This window comes from Passer domesticus, chromosome 1 (genome assembly GCF_036417665.1).
Source record: "Passer domesticus isolate bPasDom1 chromosome 1, bPasDom1.hap1, whole genome shotgun sequence".
NCBI classification, from domain to species: Eukaryota; Metazoa; Chordata; class Aves; order Passeriformes; family Passeridae; genus Passer; species Passer domesticus.
The window spans coordinates 84109653-84131473 of NC_087474.1; the positions used below are offsets into that span (position 1 = coordinate 84109653).

The 21821-nt window shown below is 37.2% G+C and overlaps 1 protein-coding gene and 1 long non-coding RNA gene across 8 annotated transcripts in view; both read left to right on the plus strand.

Moving 5' to 3' along the window:
• Nucleotides 1-21821, plus strand: part of CDH12 (cadherin 12) — a 710660-nt gene that overhangs the window by 281656 nt on the left and 407183 nt on the right. The gene's annotated exons all lie outside the window — the stretch shown is intronic.
• LOC135304817 (uncharacterized) lies at nt 1921-16688 on the plus strand. 2 transcript variants are annotated; one of them, XR_010366049.1, is made up of 5 exons: nt 1921-2030; nt 7831-7940; nt 8051-8533; nt 13503-13649; nt 13979-16688. It is a non-coding gene; the product is annotated as an uncharacterized LOC135304817 (long non-coding RNA). The 2 variants fall into 2 exon arrangements; XR_010366050.1 differs by lacking the exons at nt 13503-13649; nt 13979-16688 and adding an exon at nt 9074-12802.

Sequence of the window (21821 nt, forward strand, 5' to 3'; positions counted from 1 at the left end):
GAGCTGTGAGCCTCATGGGAGTTCCCAGGGCCATAAAATGTGCATGGACTAAATAGTCAGATGCTAAAAATATTTTAAATGGCATTGATTAGGATTATACCTAATAAGTATATTGTTCTTTAGAAAGTAACCATATTTTTTGTTGATGTGAGGGAGGAAACCCAAACTGTCAAGAACTCTGCCATAAGTTCCAAATTGCCATGGTTTAATGCCAGCTGTCAACTAAGCCACACACAGCCATTCACTCACTCCCCTCAGTGGGATGAGGGAATGAAGGGAGTAAAAGTAGAACTCCTGGGCTGAGAACAAGACAGTTCAAAACAGAAAGCAAAAGCTCTACATACACAGAAACAAAGCAAAACTTGGAATTAATTAACTGCTTCCCTTGGACAGGCAGGTGTTCAGCCATTGTCAGGAGAGCAATGTCCCACCATGTGTAACAGGAACTTGGGAAGACAAACACCATCACTCCAAATGTCCCCCCTCTTCCTCCTTTGCCCCCTGCTATATTTACTGCACATGACATAAGGTACAGAATATCTTTTTGGTCAGCTGTCCCAGCTGCGTCCCCTCTGAAATTTTCGGGCACCCCTGGTCTTCTTGCTGCTGGGGTGCTGTGAAGAGCAGAAAAGGGGTTGACTTTGTGCAAGCCCTGCTCAGCAATAAGGAAATCATCCATGTCTTGTCAACACTGTTACATAGCACTGTTCTAGGTGCTGGGAAGAAAACTAATTCTATCCCAGAAAAAAACAACGAGCACACAAGCAAACTTTGTTTCTTGATTTATACTCTTGATTCATCCCCTTTAATAGCCACAAATAAAGTTAGAGATATTATAGTGCAGTAAATTTAAGTGAAGAAGACTTGACTTCAGACTTCACTATAAGAGATAACTCTGTTTAAAATATACGTCTTTCTACACATACACACAAACACATACATGTATGTATACTAAGGCTTTAATAAGGTAACTGGCCTTGTTAGAAGAATCAGAGTTTATTTTAACAGTGGAAGGTGTGATATCCTCAAATCAGACACAATACCTGTGGCAAGATGCACAGTGACCTTGAGTGAGACTGTATTTCATACCTCTGTTATCCCATTTTACTCAATGTATTCATTATACTTGTGGTATAGCTATAATCCATGGTAAGCATGGGATACTGTATTTTGTTATGTACTGTTAGTGCATTCATACACACAACAAAGTGACATTCCATAACATGCATTTAAGCTAAATCTTTTTTTTTGCCCTTTGAGCAATTGAAAAGGAATTATTTTTAACTGATGTTCACGTACTTACTTTATATTTTCACACCCTCTTATCTAAATTTTTCTATCTATATTTTCACACCCTCTATACTTGACTTCCATTTTACTGCAAAAATTTGTTTTCTTTATAAAGAATTTATTTTCTTTATAAATTCTCATTTGGAGTTCATCAAAAGTCAGTTTTCCTTAGTATAATATCCAGTCTAATCAAGGCTTTTCCTTTTAAACAATTTTTTGTTCTAATTTAAACAAAGTTTTGTTCTAATTTAAACAAAGTTTTTCCTTTCAAACATTTTTTGTTCTTAATGTTTTTTCATCTTCTCCCTCAAAAAGAAAAAAAAAAAAGCTTATTTTTACTTTCCAAAAACTTTGTCACTGTTTCTTTTTTTTTAATCTTATCTTGTAAATAGACAACATCACAGAGAATAAGAGAATTCTGTTATGCTCCCAGGGACAATTTAAACTTAAACTCCTTCTTGAATACCTTCTTTTTACTGAAAACTAAGTGGTGTAAACATAGCTGAAAATTTCACTACTGAGTCTAGTGAATTAAAGCAGGACAGCTTATGTAATAGATAAGAAGAAATCAATTAGCCCCTGTCTCTTCATTAACCTGCATGGGGGAAACACCTGGGTTCAATGTGAAAGGTTCTGCTGTATGAGGGAGTGGCAGGCAGGTGGTTTGGGTGGGTTTAAATGTGATGGAGGTAGGGAGGGGTCCTCCTGGGAGGGTCCTGGTGTTCCTGAATGGTTTTGTGGTAAGTTGTGGTTGAAGCAAGTTCTGTGTAATTGTTTCTAAAATATTGTGTTGCAGAGCAATTGGTTTGGTAGGGAAATTTGGAATTACTTGGTTTCTGTGTGACTGAGGTTTTATTGAAGAGTTTTTTACTGGAGCAGTAACTTGGAACAACCAAAATGGTATTACTGAGCAGTGTGATTGGAGTTGGTTTTGTTTAGTATGCTTGTAGGGAGCACAGGAATACTTCCTTGAGAATTTTGTTCTTCATGGGCTTTTGATTGAAGCCCATGAGCAAAGAGTATTACAAAGCCCTGTGGTTTGTTTGTAGGAGCTGGTTGTTCTGTTTGTGGCATGAGCTCTATTTAGATGTTTTTATACTACTCATAAGTTCTCTTCTCTGCTTTTATGTTGCTCTTACACATTTAAAAATGAAGAGAAGGTTATAGGTGTGAGCCTTGAGTAATTACTACAATTTTTCATGGATATGATGTTTCAAAGGCTTATGTTTCCTTTTTTTTTTAGTGTTAGCACTATTGACTGTAGCAGTATGGACTTTAGATCTGTTCAGCCTTATTTTTTTTCCCATAGCCTGAACACCACACAGAGCATCAGTCCTAAAGGCTGCTACTGTTAAATGCCTTAGTTGTTTGATGTTTTAGGAAACATGGTGTTATAACACAAGAACAATAAAATAAACCCCAAACCAAAAAGCAAACAGCCCCCAAACTTTTGTTTCAATAAAATAATCATCAAAACCCTAGGATGTAAGGGTAGGACTCAGATATCTATACTTCTAAAGAGCTTGGATAAATTTCCTTTCACGAATGATAATTCAATCAGATATTTTAAACGTTTGATTAAATTTTATTGACCTCAAAAGTAAACATATTCTGAAGTAGCTTGATTACTAAAGCTTTATTAAAAAGAAAAAAAAGAAAAAACTGTGCAACTTTAGTAGTAATATTGATAGGATGATATTTCTCGGGCTTTTTCGTCTTAGTTCTCGGAAGTATTTTTATGTTAGTCTAGTGGATATTATGGAAAACATTTTAGTCCCTTCTGAAAACTCAGGCTTCTGTTATATGCCTGGTTTCAGACTTCTCTGCAGCTCACAAAGAGAAACTGGTGTTCTAAAACTTTGGCATGCTGAGTGAGAAATACATTAGGGATTGTTTTAAGTTATTTCATGTTTGTTTTTTCTCATGTTTCTTTGTGCCTTCAGTACCTGCAACAACTTATCAAACCCAGTACTATTTTGAGATTTTGGTTTTGCTCTTCTTTGTGTTAAATAATATTCAAAATTGCAATATAAATAAAATATAGATATTCTGTACTCTAAATTTTAGTATTTAATTTCAACAGATAAACAAAAACACAGCCGTGTTACTATTTTCTCCTTTTTTATTGCTCGAATTGCTGACTTCATAAGTACCATGTGCAACTCTTGTTTACTGATTTAATTGATAATTCATGTTTTAAGTTATGGATAGAACACAGTCCAGTTTCTATTCCTAGTAATTTTACCAAAAAATATCAATCTGGAATGTTACTAGAAGAGAACATTGCCCCTTGCAAGCATGTTAAATATAATTAATGAATGACAGCCTAATCCTGAAGTGTAAGGAGCTCTTGTTGTATGAGGAAGGGTAGTTGGAGACTCCCTTCTAAGGGGGGTGGAGGGCCCAGTGTACAGACTGAAGCTAACTCTCACTGAAGTCTGCTGTCTCCCAGGGGCTCGGATAAGGGACATCACTGGAAAACTCTCTAGTGAGGTCCTCCGATTACTATCTGTTATTGGCTGTTCAAGCTGGCAGCATTAAAATATCAAAGTTCAAGGGCAATCGAAAAGAGACTTCAGAGCCCTGGGAGAATTGGTAGAGGTATCAGGAGCATGGATTGTGATTTCCTCAATTTTTTCACTACCAACAGATAATAGGAATAGGCAGGCCCACTGGATCAATGTGTGGCCACAAGGTTGGTGTCAGCAAAAAAGTTTCATTTCCTGACCACGGGATTTTCTACTCAACGCCTGGTCTACTGACACCTGACCAGATATGTTCTCATGAGGTGGAAAGAATTCTAGCACAGGAGTAGCAGAGCTCATTGACAGAGTTTAAAGTAGCTTGGAATTGGGGAAAGGGACAAACCTGTGTTTCCAGTGATAAGCAAGGGGATGATGTGCCAGAACGTGAGGAAATGAGTACTAATGAGATCCCTCGGTATGTTTGAGGAGTGGTTGGCTACAAACAAGGTACCGCACCTGAAATGTTTGTACCTAATGCACACAGCAAGAGGAAGCTTGAGTCTTTGGCCAGTCCAAGATTTGACACTGGTATAAGTGAACCTGTGTGGATGAGTCCGGTGACTAGATTTCCCTGTTGGATGGTTACAGGGTCTTTAGGAGAGATAGACAGGGCAGAAGAGGTGGAAGGCTGGCATTGTGTGTAACAGTGTTAGAATATAGGGAGCTCACAGTTGGCAATGGCATAATTGAGAGCTTCTAGGTAAGAATCAAAGGACGAACAAATAATGTGGATGTCTTTGTGGGTGTCTAATTCCTGGCCAGAACAATGACACTGATGAATTATCCTATGAGGAACTAAGGGATGCTTCCAAGGTGATTGCCTTTCCTTTTATGGGGAACTTCAACTTGCCAGAAATCAACTGGGAGCATCACAGAGCTGGTGCAACCTGGGCCAGAAGATTCTTAAAAGACCTGGATGACAACTTTATGGAAGAGGGCCTAGGGGAGCTGACTCAAAAAGATGCCCTCCTTGATCTGCTCCTTGTCAACAGAGAAGCTCCTGAGAGCAAAGTGGTGGTTTAACTACTATAAAGGATCTAAAATGATTATTTTATTTGCTTCCAAACAATTGTTTAGGCAGATATTATCAAATGTGACTGGGTTTTTTTCCCATTGTTGTCTTTTTTTCTTCATCCTATGCCTCCTCTGTATTTTTTCTTTGTCTTTCAGAAGTAACATTTTCTAGGTAATGCTGGATAATTAGCAGTATAGCAGTATAAGAATTTCTTTGCTTCTGTCAAATAATTTTTTAAGCTCTTAGGCTACATCTTAGTTTTGTTACTGAATTTATGTTATCCTTGGAGTGTCTGATCCAATTATACAGTCAGGTGAGCTTTGATACAGACAGCTAAATTAGCATGTGATAAGAACCATGGTTTAGAATTGTTCATAAACAGATAAGTGTTTTGTTAAAGCTCTGCTGGATGTCATCCTTGTTGATTAATACCTGTAAAAGAATAATCATAAAGGTGTAATTAGGATAGATAAGAGACATAATTTCATTAGATATCCTAAATTTTCATCTTATTAACAAACACCCCCACTGTTCCTATGTAACAGAAAAAAGTCCTAAGAATAAGTACAGGTTTTATTGTGTTTTATTGAACCTAGAAATAATGCTTTCAACAGGAGCCAGTCATACGTACAAATATTTTGTGAATGCAGATGTAGTGAGTAGTTAATTATTAATTTATCTGGCCACCTAGCTGCCTAACCTACATTTTAGACAACACCTATCAATCTTCATTTTTCATGGGCTTTGTGGCATTTCCTACTGATTGACTTATGTTCAAGACCTGACTGTACAGAGGGAGAGACATTAAGAGCTTTGCCTGAGCATTTCGTAGTGCAATTCCAACACATGCTCCAAAGTTAATTTTCTGCTTCCTGTAATGTTCAAGTTTTGACAATACATAATTTCTTGTCAGAGTTAAAATACACAGTGCTTGGGTGATATTTCTAAAGAAGTCAGGAGTTTAAAGTTTTTTGTTCTCTGTCTCAGTTTTTTATAACACCACAGATTTAGAAGATAGTTTAAGCTGTGCTTAAGGCTTTCAAGTGATTTTTTTTTCATTAATGTATTCCAGAGAAATGCAAAAAGTGGGGGAGCAATTACTTTTTTTTCATGTGTCACCTGTAATCAAATTCTTTGGGATGGTTTTGATGCATAACATACTGTGATAGATTTGTAACTCTTCCAAAATGAGAGCTTTTTAGATCATGCTGATGCTTACTGTCCTAGCATCTAGTTAGATCAGCTGCATCCTTAATTACTCTTGTACTGTGTGATGTTTCATAATCAGAATATGATGCTGCTACAGCTAGAGGACTTTCATTATTGTTGCTGCTGAATGACTGCATTCAGTTTTCTGTATTCCACTCCAGGGAGTACAGCAGACATCCTTTTTACAGATTCTAAAGCCCCGTTAAAAACACTTGAATTTTCCTTCCATTCAATGTGGACTTTAACTGGTTGTATATATAAGTGCAATAAGTTGTGTATATAAGCACTGCATCAAACAAATTTTATAGAGCTCCTAATCCATTAACATGAATATGAACAGTTTTGAAGAGTGTATAGAATGCAGTGAAAGTGCCAAAGTAATACTGATTTTTTTTTTTTTTTTTTAATATGCTTATTTTCCCTGCTCAGGATGAGAGGAGGCTAAGTACAGAAATGTGACATGTAAGAAAGAAGTTCTCTCTGGTTTTATTTAATCAGCATTTTGGGTGAAGCTGTCAAACCTTTGAGGCTCACTGAGCAATGACTGTGTCATATTAACAACGGGTATTCTCCACACTTCTGTCACACCAGGATGTGCAGCCTAAGAGAAGCCTCTGACCTATCCACCCTACTTCTGTCCATTTAGTGCTGTGACATTATGGGTTTGATCTGAGGGGGATTAGACTTCACTCTCTTTATGAAGACTTATTTTTTTTGTCTCCCCCAAATTATTAAAAATATAAAGAGTGAAGCAACTTCATGTTTTGAAGGTAGACAGGAAATAGTTGAGTACCACTCTTCAGATTGTGGGGGATCTAAAGGCATTGTTCTTGGGTACCTTCACTGGAGGCTTTCTGGCCTGTTCTTTTTAGCTCCTCTGTCTGGTTACCTCATGCAGAGTTTTGTAAACTTCTGATATGTTCTTCTCTCTCTACTCATCTCTCCAGCTGGAGTTGTGTAGTAAATGTTTATTGGATTTTTATGCTCTCAGAGGACATGAAGGCACCTAGTCTCAGTCACTTAGTGTTGTTCAGAAACAGAGTAGATTAACAGGCCTTTGGAAATGCAGGATTAACTCCTCTGTTTTAAAAAAATCAAATTTCAATATTAAGAAAGCAATATAGTTTTCTAATGGTTAGGAGTGTATTATGGTCTGATACTGCAGAAGATTTGAAACATTAAAGTGAAATCAGTTCACTGGTTTATAAAAAAATATACAAATGCTACTAAATGATGCATAATATTTTTAAGAAAAAGAAAAATCTGGTTGCATACACTGGAGTGAACTTTTTCTTAAAAAAATATGATATTTAGAAAAGTGTGAAATATGAGAGCTGACTACACTTGTAGTAGATGGTTTCAGCACAGCCGACGTTTCTTGTGGCATTATCAGTTCAGTTCATCTTTCATTAGTCTTTTCATACATCTTGTTTCTAATTGGAGCTTCATTTGGAAGTTACTTGATAAGCTATGGTAAGTGTGGGATTGTTTGAAGTTAGACTATTTATGTGTGAAGCATGATCAAGTGGGTTTACACAATATTGTGTTTAAAAATTAGGTTTTGGGAAGTACAATATTCTCATCTGTTAAAAAAAAAATTACTACTCTGACCCTTTAAAGGGATATCTCTTTTAAGGGTTTTTAAAGCAACAGAATATTTTGTTTCCAGGATAATATCTGTATGGAAAAATAATTTGATGTGAACTCACATTAGCTAATTTGAGCTAAGTGTTTGGTTGAAAATGTCTGATTTTGTCTAACTGGGGTTTAAATCTGCTTTTCTCCCTCCAGTGAACTAAAGAGATAAGAAGCTGATGTTTGCCTTTAAAGCTCGTCATTTGATCCTCTAGCTATTGATAGCAAGGATAACCAGATTTTTTTGTATGACTTCAATATAAGAGGTAACTAAATTTTTACCGTGAGGAATAAACAAACTGGTTAATGGCTTATAAAATGATGAATGACCATGAATTAATAATTTTATACTCATTTTTCATGTCTCATTATTCAGGAATGAATGACAAAAAGAATAACAAAACAGGAGGTAGAGAACAAATGGAAATATGTATTTATCATAAAAAATGCAATTGAACTGTGAGAATCTTCTTGCCAGCAGTCAGCATGGTAAAGCAAAGTGTAACTGCCCAGAAGGATTAGACAAACTCATAAGTTCTTCAAGAGGTGTTAAACACTAAAGTGAAGACTTTAACTACTTTTAAGAGTCCAGGAAATATAGATTAACATATCTCAGAGCAAAGAAAATCTCAGAACTTGTGTTCCCAAGCTTTTTTTCTCAAGCACACAGTATCCTTTGGTGTGCCTATAGTCAGATTGGATGCATGCCACTTGGTCAAGAAAATCAAAATGCCTTTTGAGATTACAGAAAATGAAGAAACTTACTGCAGAAGATAAATGGGGGATGGAAGGGGAATGGGGATAAGGGGAGAGCAAGAAAAAAACAAAACAAAAACGAACCACATGAATTCTGAATGAGGTAAGCAGGTAGGGCAACTGAAAAAAACCACCAAAAACAAAAACAAACAAAAAAAAATGCAGACCTAAAAACTGCTGGTACTTGCTGAAGGCATCCAAGAGACTAATATGCTTTGCCTAGAGGCAGAAATATACAGGGAAAACTATATCTGTGGATATTTGGGAACTCCCTGACAAGCTTCAAGCAATTGCTAATGAAGAGCCAACTCTGTAATTATTCTATTTTGGTATTGAATTTTTGTGTGTTACTGGTGCTAATTGTTGACACAGATAGCTTGTTTAATCGTAATTAATTTCTAAGTTTGTTTGAACATACAGTATTGCTTCACTTCCAGCATAAGCTAGTTTAGCTTTCCTGGCAAATTGTTTATCCTGGATATATTTGTCATTATTTCATCATGATTCTGATATATCAGAATCATGTATATCTTGTATATCAAGGCCTTCTTTGGAGCTAGCTATGCCAGCTCCTTTCTCTTAGGTTTTCTTACTTGCTCATCCCTGTGTGTCTCTTAGGGGCTCATGTGTTCTGGCTTTCCAGGTTGCTTGAGCATCTATTGGCCTCATTCAGAGGCCTTTCACTTAAATAGACTAAAAATTTTAAAAAAACCCAGAAGTCAAGGTGAAAAGGAGGACAGCTGTGTCTTGAAAAACTAGAATCTTGAAGTAACTGAAAGAGGAATAAGCAGACCTTCCCCAGCAGTACCCTTTGATCCCAAAGATATCCAGACAGATGAAGCCTCAGGGACCTAAGAGCAGGAACACATTTCACCTTGTTTAAGATCCTTGTGACTGTCTGGGCCAGAGCAGGGATGGGGTTTGAGGAAGAGCTCCTGTAAGTTGCTGATGTCTTCGTGAGTGACAATTTATGAACTATGAAAGCGGATCCTGCTGAGTTCTGAAAGGAGAGCACCATGCCAGTGAGTGCTGTGCAAGATGTGTGTGTCCAAGAGCACTGCAAAGGTGCCTGCACTCATTTCTTGAGAAGCAGCAGGTACCAGAACCAAGCCTGACCCTCAGGGCTGCTCTGTGCTGCTGAACTGTTTGCAAGGTTTCGTCTGTGTTCGGTGGGAGATGCAGGGAATGCTTACTTGTTAAATGTGTTTGTGGCTCCCCCCGGTTCTCTATAAGAATATGCTGCCCAACATTACCTGAAATTTCTACTTGTTGGCTGGTGATTTCTCCAAATTTGATTAGTTTTGTGATTTGGTGCTTTGAAGAGTTACCCTTCCTGCTTCCTCACTGCCCTCAGAAACTAACTAGTCTGCTGCTTTCCTGCTTTCCTTGGTGGATGTAGAGGGGAGAAACTACTCTGATATTCAGACTGTTCTGTTGTCAGTAGCAACATCTCCAGGTTATTTGAGCCTTTTTTTCTCCTTTGTTTTCTCATACCAATCTCTATAAATTCTGGAAAAATACTTTTTTTACTGCTTCACAGCAGTATCTATGAACAGAAGAAATCTCAAGATGGAGCCTACTAAACTTTGATTTCTCAGAATGCCTAGTTTCTATAGGTTAAATAGAGGAGTCATCTTAAATTTCATTTATGATTTTGAAGATATCAGACCATTGTTTTGACATTTTTGGTTATAATTGTCGGTACCCAATGTACTTAAGCATTCCGTTTGCATTCCTAGTATTCTGACAACCAAACTCCTCAACTTGTCTGTGGTGAAGTCCAACATTCATGTTAACAAAAATGGAAAAAAAATCACTGAGAAATTCAAGAATTATTCTGGAGGTTTCTTATCCTCTGTCACTGAGAACACAAGTTGTAGTACTCATGTTACCTTTTATGTACTATCCTCTTGCTTGTTTTGTAGCAGAAGCAGTGTAGCGTCACCGGGGAAATGTCATCCATTTGCTAGCTATTTCTGTTTCCAAATCATTGACTGCATAGACCCATGAGATTTTTCTATTTAAAAATAGCTGTGGTTGTTTTGAGGAGTAGCTTTTAAACTTTATTTCCGATTGCTTAATTAGTTTCTAAATCAAGATATTTGCCCCTTAGAAAACTACCTAGTACACAGCTGGTGACATAAAGCTAAATTATTGATATCCTTATGTGTAATTACAATGAAATTAATATTCCTTTAGGAAAGATCTAATTATATTTTTGAAAACTGAAGTTAATTAAGCCCATTTTCATCTACTCCCTTTCCTTCCCCCTGCCCCCCCATTTTGTGTGTGCTTACAAAAAGTTCTCTGCTGGGTTAAAGGAGTGAGATTTCTTTCTCCTCTACCCATTTCCCCCTTACTGGAGCCATGCTGGCTTGAGTCTATCAAGTTATATTTATCCAACTGTTCTGCCATCCTATCTTTAATTAGATTCTCTATCAGTTTACTCAGTAATGGGACAAATCTCACCAGGCTGTAAATTTTAGTTTATTTTTTAGCAGCATTATTTAAAATTAGGTACTGCGTTATTATTTTCTTCACTATTCATCTGCAATGTAACTGTTTCTGTAAGGATGTTCTGCAGATTTCTGTTTCAGCACTTATTTTAAAATAGTTTTTTTGTTTGATGTTGCAATTTATTCTCAACCTTTTCTGAAGTACCACCCAATCTTTAATCCTCTTCTTCTGTAGATAAAACTTGTTTGTCTGATGTCAAGTCACAGGTTTTACACTAGTGATTTGAAGACTAACATGCACATCCGTAAAGGGTACTTCAGAAAGAAGTCTTTTTTTGACCAACATCTATATTTCCAGTGGAAGGCTTAGCATTTTATTGTAGAAATATGGTGAACTCACACTGCAGTAAAGCCACTGACAATAACTGGTTTGAGCAATTTCTTTCTTCTTCTGGTCTTTGCACTTTATAGCTAATTGTAGTGCATTTAGAGTTTCCATTTCCATTTGGAAAACTAAATGTAATGTGGATAAAATCAAAGATGAAATAGAAGGTAATTAACTGCAAGGCCAAAATTTTCATACTGGCACCCACATGGAGCAATGCAGATGATCTGATTTACTTAACTTTAGTCATATATAGCCTCATTCATGTACATAGTAGGAAAAAATGTTTTAAATTGACTTGCAAGCACTTTCACACTAGCTCCTTATTAAAATTTTATTTGAAATGTAATTTTTACAAATTCATCTTGAAGCAATATTTTTATTAAAAGGAAAAGAGGGAGATGTGTTCTGATAGAGTTAGTATTTCAGCTTGGTTTCAACTGAAGTTGTTCACATGGCTCTACCATGAATATGTTTTCACTGCTGCTTATGTTAAAGTTAACACACCTGTATCATGCACAGTCTTTTCCTGGAAATTAATGCCTTTTCACTTAATGGATTTGCTTATGATACTTGATTTGGTATCAATCATATTTAGTCCATTTTGCATGTATAGAGCTAAATATATTAATACCATGTTAATATGCAATATCTGGATATTTGTGAGAAAGGGGATTAGCTGCAAAGTCAAACGTAATAAGAGGGGGATTACTTGTTTTTTAACTATATATGGACTAGAAGGCTTGAATTTTAGGATTCCTTGCTATGTCCGAGACATGATGATAAATCAGAATATCTGTGTTCTGTCCCCTGATTCTGGAAGAAAGAAAATAAATATTTTGAACTGTTATGAAGAGTTCTGAATATTCTGCTGTGATAGGTAGATAACTGGCTGGCCACCAGTTGCCTGCCCAGCTGCTCTCTCTCTCCCTCACTGGGAGAGACGCTGCCATGGAAGAATATGGCTTTAAACAGAGGGTGGAATCCCTTATGAGTTACTATCAGGCAAAACAGATTTGACTGTGGGAGAATCTGTATTGGCATTTTAAATAGATCTGAGTTGTAAGAAACAAAGACTTTAGAACAACACTTTTGTGCCCCTGCCCTTTCCTGGCTGACCTTCATTCCAAGCTCTTAGATGCATCCTCAGGTGGCCCTGGTGCAGAGTGTGGGGGATTGGATTGTGGTCAGTCCAAAACAACTCTTCTGTGCCTCCTTTCTCCTCACACTTCTCTCAGCTCCATCTGGGTACCTTCCAGGAACAACAGAAGGGCCAGTGCCCAGGGCTCTTCTTTCCTCTCTCCCCTCGGGGTTTGAATGTACAGTTCCCAGTCTCATTTGATTTGGGTAAACTGAGGCATGTGTCTTAATATGTGGGTTTTCTTGTTAGAGAAGATAGCATTTCCTCCTTTCAGACATTGGTTTATATTATTTTGTGGCACTTTTACTTCAGTAAAGGAAGAAGCAATTGAACTCTTTACTTGCTTTCTGGCACCACCTGTGTTGCATGGAAATAAAGAGGGGGATTTGGGTTTCTGGACCTCACTTCTGTCCCTTGGGTGTTTCTTTTAATCTTTGTTTGTTTTGGTCAGGTTGTTGTTTTGGGTGTTTTATGAACTGTTGGTCTGTTTTTAAACAATTCACATTGCAATTACGCTGCTTTAAATTTAAGGTCTCTTCAATGAAAATTGTGTTTTTACTCTGTAGGTGATAAAACCTCTTTTCTTTCTTAAACAAAAAAAACCCAAAAAACACTTTAGGACTAAAGAGCTTGTATCAAATTGCAATTAGAGAAGTAAAAACCTAGATGTAGCTTAATGAGTAAATGAAGAGTTGGATAATGGTTGTCCCTTGTAAGAGATTTTAATGTGTAAAATGCTCTTTAATCATCTGATGATTATAGAAGAAGACCAGCAATCTGTGCCACTTTGATGCCCTGGCAAGGTAATTTACTGTATTTTACTTTCTTGCTGTGAAACTGAATAGCCTCATTCTGTGCCCACACAGCAATCTGAAACATCTGGAGTCTGCTGTATTCAGGAGTCTTTATTTTTAAGTGTTCATCCCAAATTGAGTGGAGAGCGGGTGCTTTTCTGCTGCTGATGCACAGAAACATACAGGGACTGTGGATGTAGTTAGGTATAGGATTATTGCAAGGTACATTTTGTGAGCACTTTGCTTTTCAGAGAATCTTTATACTTATTTCTGAAAGCTGTATTTTTTTTTCCTAGGAAGTGAGCCAAATGCTTTGACTGGCTGTCTCAAAATGAAAAGCAGCAGCCCCCACCAAATGCTTATCTGCTGCTGCAGTGAATGAAAATGCCTTTAAAACTAAAGGCTCTGAAGTGTTGTGGCACTTTCTTCACATAGTGAAATATGTAAGAGGTTAAGCCTTATAGATTGTTCTTTCTGTATCTAAGTGACGAACTTAGGATAGGCAAAACACCATTCTGTGTGCGATCAACCCCTTGTTCGCACACAGAATTGTTATAGAGGGAAAGGAAAAGAGGCTTCTCACCTTTGCTCCACAAGTAGAGTGTCTTCTTAATATCTAGTATCAGCCTACTCTTAGTTTAAAATATTATCCCTTTTTCTGTGCCATTGTAAAATGTCCTCTCCAGCTCTTTTGTAGGCCCTTTGTTAGAGGCCACAGTTAGGTCACTCTGAACAACTTCTTCTCCAGGCTGACCAACCTCAGCTTTCTCAGTCTTTCTTCATAGGAGAGGTCTACAGCCATCTTGACAGCCCTCCATTAGACTGGCTACAACAGTCCCATGTCCTGACAGTGCTGGAGACCCCAGAGCTGGATGCAGCACTGCAGGTGGGCTCTCAGCAGAGCAGAGGGGAAGAATCCTCTCTGGCCCTGCTGGCCACGCTGCTTTGAATGCAGCCCAGGACACGTTTGGCTTTCTGGGGTAAATGTTCATACTGCCTGGTCATGTCCAGCTTCTCATTCACTAGCACCCCAAGGCCTTCTCCATCTGTTCATCCCCTGTGTTGATGCTGGGGATTGCCTCAACCCAGGTGCACCACCTTGCATTTGGGTGTGTTAAACTTCATGATGTTCCTGTTGGTCCCACTTCTCAAGTTTGTTCAGGTCCCTCTGGATGGCATCTCATCATTCAGGCATGGCAACTGCACCACTCAGCTTAGTGTGTGCAAAATTGCTGAGGGTGAACTCCATTGTGGTTATGATGCCAATAAGTTAAATATAATTATATGTATATATTTCTCACATTGTTTTTAAGTATTTTCCAGCTGCTTTGTTATTTTTAAGTTTTTTTTAGTGTCAAGTCCTATGTTACAATGTCATGACTCTTCTACTGCAATAAAAGTGGTTACTTTTTGTGTATAATATTATAGTCTTAGGGCTGCTAATTGTTAGTGTAGAATTCTTCTGGTAGAACCTATTAAAAAACATCCAAACCAAACCTAAAACAACCCAAAATTCTAAACCACATCTGTGTGTAAGAATATCTGTTACTAGGCTGTCTGAAATCCTGTGAAGGATGTTTTTTATGTTATGATGACAAGATAAAGTTAACCTTTCAAAGAGTGATCATGTTTTTCATTAATGGAAGCCTAATTAGATGGTTATCATGTATGTAAAGTCAAAAGAAATTCCTGATTGTGATAACTAAATACATAATAAAACCACAACTGCTTCTAGAATAGTATGTAGATAGTGGATTTGCTAAAAAATCCTTTTTGAAAAAAAAAAAGGAAAAGAAGAAAAGTCAAGGCAGAGATTTCACAAAGCAATAGATTCAAACACCTGGGGTTTTATTGTGGTTTTTTTTTGTTTTTTCTTTTTTCTTTTCCTCTCCTTTTGCCCTGTGTTTTTTAAAGAAAACAATGGCTGTGCAGAGTTTTGGATGAAAAAGCAAAAGCTGTGTAATGAGAATACTACAGCTGTCACAGTGCAATTCCATTGTACTGCTGTGTCCGTGTCCCAGTTTTCCAGTAAATCATAATAACCAGCTGACAATGCAAATATCGCAGCATGTTGTCTGGGAATTATTCTGATTAGTTTGTAACTTGCAAAGGCTCCTTTCACTCTTGAGCAATGAGTTTTTCTCTCATGGTTGCTATTTTCCCTGATACTTTGTGCCATAAGAGATACTGAGATTGCAGTGGCCATAATTCTGGTTCAAAGGTGGTTGCAATAGATTAGGTTTGTTACATTTTAGGGCTTTGGGGAGTATGCTGTTAACCCAGAAGATTCTTTTTTTACCATCTTTTCTTGCAGACTATCCATAACTAGATTTTTAAATCCCTCTATAGAGCTTTGGTTTTAAATCTTGCACAAAGACAAAAATGTATATTAAACCAATGTATGAACAAATAGTCTGCATATGTTTGTAACATGTCTGGAATTTTATAATTTCTGTAGAGGAAAAGACTTGTAACATTTGTATTCCTGCATACATCATTAGTATTTATTGCATATGTTTTAGCTAGGAATACAGTTTAAGCATCTAGATTCAATTTCTCACTCTGCCACAAATTTATCAAGCTGTATTGAGTAAGTAATCTAGCTTTCCTATACCTCAATCTTCAATCTATGTAATAGATTATTATTTAATAAATATTCTTCCCATTGTTAGAGAATATACTCTGTAACTGTGCAAATAAACTTATGATGGATTCCAAAATGCTTAGGAAGTGTGGGATGGATCCACATGCCAGATTTGGATATGTAAAGAAGTAGTTACGTGCCCCAGTATGACAAATGAGTTCAACCAAACATTGTCCCAGCATATATTTGAAATGTTCAAAGAGTTATACTAGCTTCATACTAATTATAGGACCCTTGCAGTGTTAACAGAGTAGGCTTTGGTTTTAGGGAAAAATACAGACTATTTTTTACAGAGTATTGTATTATCACCTTCTGCTAAACATGAAGCATTTTAGCTTATAAGTATGTACTTTGAAAAGGAAGACAAACAAATTTCATAAAATTATGGAGGTGAAATATGGAGAGACTACAAATTCACTGTATTACAAGCCATAGAATTACAGGATAGTTTGGGTTGGAAGGAACATTTAAAGGTCATCTAGTCCAACCTCCTTGGCATGAGCAGGGACATTTTCAGCTAGATAGGATTTCTCAGAGCCCTGTCCAGCCTGACCATGAATGTTTCCAGCAGTGGGGCACCTTCTACTCCTTTGGAAAACCTGTTTCAATGTTTCACCAACCTCATTATAAAAAAATTTCTTCCTGATACTTATGTGAATTTGAATTTGTAGTCTTTTAGTTTAAACCTTTACCCCATGTCCTCCTAGAGCAGGACCTGCTAAAAAGTCTTACCATAACGTTATTTTCTTGTGGAAGTGTACTTGATTTTTAACATAAAAAAGGAATGGTTATTGCTTCCTTTATTAAAGTATAAATAAAAATCCCATTCCTGAGTAAATATGTTTTTTTTCTCCTGTTTTTCTCAAGATGCATTCCTGGCAACAAACAGATAAAGTTATTAGAAAAATCTACAAAGAACAACTGCTTCATTACCAAAATACAAAAAAGAAATTCAGCAGAAAAAGCAATTTAACTGGGAGAGAGCTAGTGGGAAAAGAATTGTAAGGAAGGCCCCATGCTTCAAGAATTCTCTGAAGGACAAAATAAAAAATGCCTGGTTTTTTTAGAAAGAATCATGGGCACATCTGAACATTTTAGATAAATGTTTTATTGGATGAATCACATTCTAGCAGCATATGCTGGCAGCAGGGGTTATGACTGAACTACAGCAAATGCCAAGATTCAGTTAAATATGTTTCAGAATGGCTGGGCTGGACTTTAATTACCTACTGTAAAAATAAGAAATTGTCATGCCTGGTGTTGTGGCTTAAACGCAGACAGCAGCTGAGCACCACTCGCTCACCCCCCACCCTGGTGTGTGACGGGAGAGAGAATTGCAAGGGTCACACTGAGAGCTTGTGGGGTGAGACAAAACAGTTTAATAGGGAGAGAAAAAGCTATGCTCTCCTGGCTCTGGCCAGGCCAGGGATAATTTGTGTCGAGGAAGGGGCATGGCTGGGACATGGTAGTAATTCTATATCACTTCACATTGTTCTCTGGGGATGGGAGAAGGGGCTCCCTTCTTGGTTGGGGCAGCATGGTGGTGATTGGATCAGGGTCCATAGTGAGAATTTTCATGCGGATTTCTTGCCTCTATCTTGTACACTTTTGTTATTAATATTGTTGCTGTTAGTGTTCATTTTCTTGTCTCTTTGCTGTTTCCAGTAAATTTTACTTGTCTCAATCCCTTGAGCTGCACCTTTTGTGCCTCCAGCTCTCCTCTCCAGCCCATTGTAGGGTGAGGGGAGGGGGAGTGGGCGAGTGGTGCATGGTTTCAGTGGGAACATTAAACTGGAGAATAGTGTTACTAAACCATGATGCATGCATGAGCAAAACAAGGAATTCATTTCCTGTTTTCCAAGTGCTCAGCCACGATGCACAGCGCAGGGTCCCATCACTTGTAACAGTTACTTGGGAAGACAAATGCCATCACTCTTCCCTTCTTTTCTCCTGCTTTATATATTAAGCACAAGATATCTCTCTGATCAGTTGGGATCAGCTGTCCTGGCTGTGTGCCCTCCCAGCCTCCTTAAAGCTGGTGTGAGAAGCAGGAAAGGCCTTGATGCTGTGTAAGCTCTGCTCAGCAGTAATGAAAACATCCCAGTTATCAACACTTTCCACCACAAAAACATAGTCCCATACCAGCTGCTGTGGAGAAAATTTTACTCTATCCTAGCCCAAAGCAGCATACCTGCTGATACTGGAAGCAGCATCAGCATCAGGAATTTGTACCTTGAACGCAGCAGAGTATCCAAGAGGGTCACGTATATGCAGCTTACTGTATAGGCACCTCACCTGCTGCTCACTGTGACATCTTGTGCTACATCTTTGTGCTACTTCTTTGAAGGCTGGGTGCCCATCTGCATTTGTGCATCTCCTCTGAGTGTGTGGAGGTGGGCCTGTGATGGACAGGTTCCTCCTGGGATGGGTCTGAGTGCAGCTGAGTGCTCCCATTCCTGCTGTTGCCTGTCTGAGCTCCTTTGTGGTTCTGGGGATTAGCTCTATCACACAACCTAGCAGTAATGAATACAGTATAATGCCTTATGAATAACAGGCTGTGTTTGCTAGTTAGTTATAATGGAGGATTACTGTTATACAAGTTGCAATGTGTGCAAGTCTCCAGAGAGGAAGATGTCCCTAATTGAAATAATTATAAGTTAGATTGTTTTGCTGAGAATATTATGTTGTTTGCATTTTGACTTCGGTTTTTAATGATTTTTCTTCAGAATACTCAAACTGTATATTGTCTTTCACAAATGAGTTTGTAAAAGGGGAATTAAATTACTTTGTTCTCTTTACTCTTCCCTAGCTGTCATGATGTTTATTTACAAGGTTATGCTATGTTCTACTAATTGTTGAGTTATTCTGGCATGGCAGTATTGTTTCATGCAGAAGTTTTGCCTGGGATAAAGTCAGCAGGAAAACAAGTTTAGGCAGTCCTGTGATTCAGAGCTTTCTGTGCACTCCAGTGCACAGAACTGCCTGTCAGTGTTGCAGCAAGATGAAGCTGAATGGGCCATGAGAGAGAGGGATAAATGCTCTTTATCAGGGAATTGAGACCTTTCTGAAAAGTGCCAACCAACTGGGGGCACACAGCATGAGCATATATGCCCTGCAGATGTAACTCTTCTTTCTGTACTTTGATTTCTAAAATAAGTGACACGGTGATAGTTGTTGGAAAAGATTGAAAAAATATGGAAAATTTAGTAAATGCCCTTTTGGCTAATATAATATTTATTAAAAATAAAAAAAAAAAAAAAAGAAAAAAAAAAGAAAAAAGAAAAAAAAAAGGAAAAGCTTCCAGAATCAAAGAAGCTAAAACAGTCAGCTGGTATGCTATCATGGGATTTCAACACTGAACTGAGTTTTGGGTTTCTTGTCTGTTTGCGATAGGCATAATAATTTATCTCCTGGTTGGTGAGTGTTTGGTTCCCTGTAAGTTACCTGAAAGGAAGCACATAATTTATAAGCACATGGTGTGAGATGAAGGGAGTACTCAAAACTGCTTACTGGAAGGCCTTTATGAATTGAGCTTGACTAATTATATTCAGTTGTTTGTGGGGAAGTAGAGATGTGAAGCTTTCACTGGTGGATGCCAGTCTCTGGAATATGTGTTTAAGTAGGTTTGAGTATGTGTGCAGCTGCCTTTTCTCAAACTCCATGTCTTATCATTGGTATGAGAAGCCATGATGAAAATCTTGATGAAAACCAGCCTGTAATTGAAGTAAACTCCTTGTATTTCTCAGATCTCCTCTTCCATGAAATATTCTGGGGTTTTTAGAGGGAGACAGAAGTGTTGTTAAAACAGCTACTTCTTATCCTATTTATATCTGCACAGATGATAAAGATTTAGTACTTCTAAATATTTTTTAATAAAATCATGTCAACAAAAGGTTGGAGTCAGTGTAATTTTAACATTCATATACTCTGGTAGCTTCTTATTAATGGGCTTCTTTTTAACTATCTTAGAGCAATCCATCAACAAACAGGGATGAGAGGTAGTGATGGGTGTTACAGAATGAGAATGTGAACAAAGAGCTCAATGTTCAAATCAAAGGATTTTTATGTAAATATATCTCATTCAGGCTTAACTGACTGAAAATTAGTCATTATTACAGCATCTTTGTAGGTTGACTTTTTAGCATTTTATCTTATAATAGGCAATCTATGACTGCTCATACTGTATACAGGCAGTTATTTTATACAACTTGATGGTCTAAAAAGTTATCAGATTGTCTTTTGAACAAGATTTTAGCTTTTGTGAAGCTAAATTATCTGAATTCAGCTTCACAATAGTATATTTTAGTGTTGGGTTAAAATTCTATTTCTATGTGACTATAAAGCCTGTCTGCCCAATGGGAAACCTTTCTAGATTCGAGTGAGTTACTGACCTAAAAAGAGGTCTGACAGTTTGGCTGTATATTTGAGGTAATAGATGTATCAATGGCTATAGATGTAACTGCTATTACCGGTTTCATGTGTATATCCAGTGTTTTCAGAATCTCTGCCTATAATACAGCAGTGCTGCCATCTTACAAATATTAAAGCAGTAAGAATAAATTCAGTCTTTGAAAACATCAGTTAGAAGGGCTGGATGGTACCTTCTGAACATGTTCCAGCCACTAGTGGTTTAAAAAAAAAATGGAAGCTGCAAAATTTTTATAGCAGTTAATTGTACAGAGAATATTATAATAATATTTGTGATTTGTTAGAATTTTCTGAACATTGTTTAAATCCACACAACTAAGTTTGACAACTTAGTATCAAAGTCCTTTAAAATACCTTCTTTTTTATTTTCTTTCTCATATCTCATTAAATATTTGAAAAAGTTTTCAGAGACTCACTTGATATCTCACCTATAATGAAAAAAGTTCTCTGTAGATGGAGGTGTCTTGAAGAGATCTCAAAAGGTCATATTGTCATTATCCCTGCTTAATGAAATCAGGAGATGAGGTGTGTTTGAATATTCAAACAGCCACTTGCAGCATGCATGTGTTTTTTCTGTTGAAATCTTGGATTAACTATGCACTGTAAAATGCAAAGTCCAATAATTAGTGTTAATAAACTTCAAAGACAGCAGCATGGGAAAGCGTGTAGTAATTACAAATGTAATTACAAGCTCTTATGATAGTTTACAAAAATATGTATGTGCTTTATGTTGCTTTCTGCTTTGATTTTTGTATGGAGGTTACAACAAATAAAATGGTCTCCAGAGATTATTTCTCTTGCTGCTGAGAAAGTGCATCTCATACTTAGTATGCAGCTTTCTAATTCTCCACCATTTCCTATCCCTTGGGTATGAGCTTTTATCCTGTAAAAATGGGGGATTAACATTCTGAGTCTTCAACGTTGAAACAGTGTTGCCTCTTACTTATTTTCCCCTCTGTATTTTATGCACCAAGTGGCTTGTAACTCAGCATGGCTTATGTTTCCAGCTCTAGCTGGATTCCAGCTAGATTTCTGGATTTCAGAAATAAGCTGTGCTCTGACTGTGAGGGACAGCTGCAGTTGTGCCACTGTTTGCTACTTAAAATGAATGTTGGGAAAACAGAAATATTCTTGCCTTCCCTGAGGTAAGCAAAATGACTGGCAAAGTGATGTTGTGTTTGAATATGAAGCCATCATACAAGTTCAGATCTCCCCATTTAGTAAGATTCACATTATCAGTCCATGGAAATAACTCTTGCATTAAGGTTAGCAAAATTGAAGTATGCAAAATACACAAATCTTGAGTGCTAACTAATGTACAGGATTGGACAGGACCATCTATTATGATGTCCAGCTTTTCATAGCTGTAATTTTGCATATAAAATTCTCTACCATTACTATTGATGTATTCTGTTAAAAATACTTATTCCAAAACATGAATTATGTTTTCTGTTTCCCTCTGCAATTATTTACTATTTCTCTTACCCGAAAAAAGACAAAGTAATAGTTGGAGTTTGTTTGTTTTGTTTTGTTTCCTTTTTTT